The 4,985-nt window shown below is 39.6% G+C and overlaps 1 non-coding gene across 1 annotated transcript; it reads right to left on the bottom strand.

The window, feature by feature from the left end:
• Positions 1-800: 800 nt before the first annotated feature.
• LOC139030746 (U6 spliceosomal RNA) lies at positions 801-907 on the bottom strand. Its single transcript, XR_011483148.1, has one exon. It is a non-coding gene; the product is annotated as a U6 spliceosomal RNA (small nuclear RNA).
• Positions 908-4,985: the final 4,078 nt, after the last annotated feature.

Genomic DNA, 4,985 nt, shown 5'->3' with positions numbered 1-4,985 from the left:
TCCCAGGATATACTGTTGTTGTTTCAACTATACTCTGTTGGAGTGCATTCAGGTTCTTTTGACTGAGTTGAAGCATATAAAAGCGCCACTTTTGTAGGCTTTTTTTTCCCTATTACATACAATATTATAATAAATATCTATTTGTGTGTATCTCTATGATCTTTTCTTTCTGCCGATAAATTCCAAGAAGTGGAACTGTAGTGTTAAAGGTGTATATATTTTACTCCTAGATTGCTTCCCTAAAATGGTGACATAATGTATGTTCCCATCACCAACCTTTTGGGAAGTTATATGTCACAATGACTTCTTTTCAGTGCTTCTCTTGGCGGACTTCACAGTAAACTGTACAGTCAGCCCTTGGTATCTGCAAGGGTTGATCCTAGGATCCCCCTGGACACCAAAACCTCGGTATGCTCAAGTCCATTATATAAAGTGGTGTAGCATTGTCAGCCTTCCACATCCCTGGTTCTGCTTCACCATCCTCTCCAGGGTTGGTTGAATCTGGATGCAGAACCCAGAATACAGAAGGCCAACTGGGGTTCCCTAGTGGCCCAGTCGGTAAAGAACCTGCCTGCAATGCAGACCAGGGTTCGATCCCTGGGTCAGGAAGATCCCCTGGAGAAGGAAATGGCAACCCACTCCAGTGTTTTTGCCTGGAAAATTCTAATCCCATGGACAGAAGAACCTGGTGGGCTCTAGTCCACGGGGTCACAAGAGTCAGGCACAACGTGGTGACTAAACCACTGCTGTGTTTGCTACTGTTAATCACTTTTTATCCTGGCATCACTTTTTTTTTTTTTTTTAATATGGAACGCTTCACAAATTTGCATGTCATCCTTGTGCAGGGGCCATGCTAATCTTCTCTGTATTTTTCCAATTTTAGCATATATGCTGCCGAAGTGAGCACCTGGCATCACTTCCAACCAGCTTTCCACTTGCCTCTTTCTGTCTCTTGCCCTAACCTCTCCCATCCAAGTATTAACCAGGCCTAACTTTGCTTAGCTTCCAAGATCTGCCATGGTTCTGCCAAGATTTACTTTTCTAGTCACACTAAATGTTCAGTTCTCTCCTTAGGGAAGTTTATGGTTTCAACTATATCATCTCTACACTCAGCCTGCCAATGAGTTGACCCCAAGGTGACTTCACCTAAACTGGAAAAGAATTTCCCTTCCTGAAGATGTCTTACAATCATTATCCAGAAAATTATGGTAATAACTTCTTGATTACTATTTAATATTCTATAGTATGTCCCCTGGATTGTGTGGTGTACACGCTCCACAATCACCATTGACAGCTGTGTTCTCCATCCCTCTCCCAAGTCTAAACTTCTATATTAAAACAGTCTCCTGGAGGGCGTGGCAAAAAAAGGAGCCCTCCTGTACTGTTGGTAGAAATGTAAATTAGTGCAACCACTATGGAGAACAGTATGGAGGTTCTTCATAAAACAAAAAATAGAGCTACAAAATGATCCAGCAATCCCACTTCTGGACATATATCCAGAGAAAAGCATAATTTGAAAAGATACAGGCAGCCCAATGTTCACTGAAGTACTATTTACAATAGCCAAGGCATGGAAACAAACTAAATGTTCAGAGGAGTAGATAAAGATGTGGTACATATATACAACGGAATATTGCTTAGCCGACTTTGCAACCCCATGGACTGTAGCCCACCAGGCTCCATGGAATTCTCCAGGCAAGAATACTGGAGTGGGTTCCCATTCCCTTCTCCAGGGGATCTTCCCGACCCAGGGACTGAACTCAGGTCTCTTGCAATGCAGGAAAATTCTGTACTGTCTTTACCATTGCTACTGCTAAGTCAGTTCAGTCGTGTCCGATTCTGTGCGACCCCATCCCTGGGATTCTCCAGGCAAGAACACTGGAGTAGGTTGCCATTTCCTTTTAAAATGCAAGTCTTTACCATCAGGAAGTCCTAAAAAAAAAGAATGAAACAATGCCATTTGCAGCAACATGGATGGACCTAGGGATTGTCATACTGAGTGAATTAAATCAGACAAAGACAAATGTCATATGATATTTCATGACGGAGCAACTGAACTGATGGCTTATACATGGAATCTATTAAAAAAAAGAAAAAAGAAACAAAAACAGAACTATAGATGTAGAAACCAACTTATGGTTACCAGGAGGTATGTGGGGGGATAAACTGGGAGATTGGGATGGACATATACACACTACTATATAAAATAAATAACTAATAAGAACCTTACTGTGTAGCACAGGGAACTCTGCTCAATACTCTGTAATTGCTGATTAAGGAAAAGAATCTAAAAAAAAGAGTAGATATATGTATAACTGATTGACTTTGTGGTATACCTGAAACTAACATTACATTACATGTAAACCAACTATACTCCAATAAAAATTTGAGAAAAATAGAACAACACATTCTCCTGGATAGCTGCAGCTTGGTGTTTTACAAACACCGCCAGTATAAAAGGCCCATTGTTGAACTTACCATCAGCCCCTCTTGAAATGCTCCTTATGCATTTCTTTTCTTAGTAAATAAGACTGCCATTCACTGGGATGCATAATTTAGAAACCTGGAAATTCATCCTAGTCTACTTCTGTCTCTCTCAATTCATATCTGATGGGTCACCAAGTCCTGCACTTCTGATCTCATGTTCCTGAAATCTACCACCCCTTTTCCAACTCCACTGCTGCTATCCTGACCATCTCTTTCATAGACTAAAAATAACTTCATCACTGGTCTTCCTACCTTTTTTTTTTTTTGCCTTGCCTCCCTTCTGTTGCCCATGCTGCTGCCAGAGAAATTATTTAACATGCAAATCAATTCTCACCATGAGAAAAATCCTTCAATATCCACACTGTCAAGAGGTGAAAATCTAAACTTCTTAGCATGACTTTAAAAGCTCTTTATTATCCAATACCTACTTAACGGTCTTGCCTCATTTCCTGATATTCTCTGAAAGCGCCCTAGGCTTCAGATATATGGATCTACTTTCGGATTCCCAACATGCCAAGCTCTCTCTCTAATAATTCAGTGTCTTTGCACCTGCTCTCCTTCTGCTTGGAATTCCTTGTCAGTCATGTTGGCTTGACAAACTCTGACTTAAGTTTCAAGACTCAACTGCAGGGTTATTTTCCCTTCTTTAAATTGTTCAGTTAGCCATAAGTGCTCTGTACTTGAGTTCCTTGTTGGTATGGTACAAACATGCACTACAGTAATTTTAACTATTTATTTATTTTTGTTTCATTAATTGGATTTTTTAAACGAGGTTGTAAGCTTCTAGAGGGTAGGGACTATATGATTAATCTTATCTTTGCATGCCCAGCGCTTTACTGAGACTGGCCTTGAATATTTTTAATAGGCACTTGAATGCACGTGAAACAAATTATTAAGAAGAACAGCAACCTGACTGAACTTAAGCTATAGATTTTCACCTGAGTAGCTTTAAAGAAATTGTAAAAAAATAAACAACACATTAAAGCAAATTTAAAAACAGAAAACTAAATTTCCTATTGATTCACTATCCTAATCACTGTTTTAGTGCATTTAGTTTTTGTCTTTTCTCAAACATGTGATATTAATATATATATGTTTATATTTAAACATGTAGGTATATATTTATATTTTATATAGCTGTAATTAAAATCTACATGCACTTTGGGATTTCCTTGGTGGTCCAGTGGCTGAGATTCTGTGATCTCAGTGCAGGGGATCCCAGTTCAATTCCTGGTTGGGAACTAGATCCCACATGCTGCAACTAAAACTTCACATGCCACAGCTAAAGATCCTACAAGCTGTACTAAGACCCTGTACAGGCAAATAAATAAATATTTTTAAAAAAATATGTGCATTTTTATAAGTTTTCAAGCTTAACGAACTGTAAACATTTTTCTAACAGTTTTATAGTCCTCCAAATTATTATTTTCCAGGACTACAAATATCTCAATTCCCTACTAAGGTTGATAGTCCAAATGAGACTTAGGTTATACCCAGTTTTCTATTATAAATAGGAATAGATCCAGGTTTTGTGAACCTGAAATTTATACAATTTTGAGTGATTTTTTCAGAAAAAGAACACAAAATTATCTTACTTTTGCAAATATGACCATGTGAACACATTGTGTTTCACAGGGGCCTGTGAAAGTGGGAAGGGAGTCCTGAAGGTTAATTTTCATTGGCTTTGCAGTTATCGACCTCCAACTAGAAATAATCCTGGACTAAACATTTTGAGCATGATTATTTTTTCCCTTTGTTTCCATGATGTCTAAAGGATTCCCAGTTACCAGGATCCCATTTGCCTTGCAGGAGTTGGGAAAGGAAATGATCATTTATTGAGCACCTATTACATAGTGACCAGTTTCTATATATTTTCAAATTTAATTCCTACCACAAGCCTGAAAACAAAAATCTCCATGTTACAGATGAGAAAACTGAGGTGCAGTGCGCTTAAATCGTATCCTCAGAGTTACACATCTAGTGACTGCAAGCGTTGGATCCTTCTGGTCTTATTCCAAAGCTCATACCTTCCTGACTACATCATGGTGTCTTCACAGCCTCATAGCTTCGAGGTAATGTTTTCTGCGTTATTGTTGAAAACCGGTTCTTAGTGATTTGAGGATGACAGAATACAAAACTTGCAGAATCCTGACACGGTTCATGGAAGAAGGTAATTTAGATCAGTGGTGGCTAGACTTTCACAGGTGCATTGAGGAGAGAGATTTGGCTCTTTCTAGCCTGCCTGGAAATCCCATGGACAGAGGAGCCTGCCGGGCTACAGTCTGCGGGGTCGCAAAAGAGTCGGACACGACTGATTTCGCTAAACAATCCGCTTACAGACACGCATCACCTTAGCTCGATGTCCATTTCCATTCTGTGGTCGGAAGACCTGGGTTAGGTCAGGACTTGCTATGGTCTACGTGTGTGGCCTTGGGAAAGTCATTGAGTCCCCTAGGTTCCCATTTTCCCCCTCTGATGCAATGAGGATGCCAAGTGAC

The sequence above is a fragment of the Odocoileus virginianus genome, chromosome 23 (assembly GCF_023699985.2).
Source record: "Odocoileus virginianus isolate 20LAN1187 ecotype Illinois chromosome 23, Ovbor_1.2, whole genome shotgun sequence".
NCBI lineage: Eukaryota > Metazoa > Chordata > Mammalia > Artiodactyla > Cervidae > Odocoileus > Odocoileus virginianus.
The sequence above is the reverse complement of the archived record's forward strand: the minus strand, read 5'-3'. Positions and strand labels throughout refer to the sequence as shown.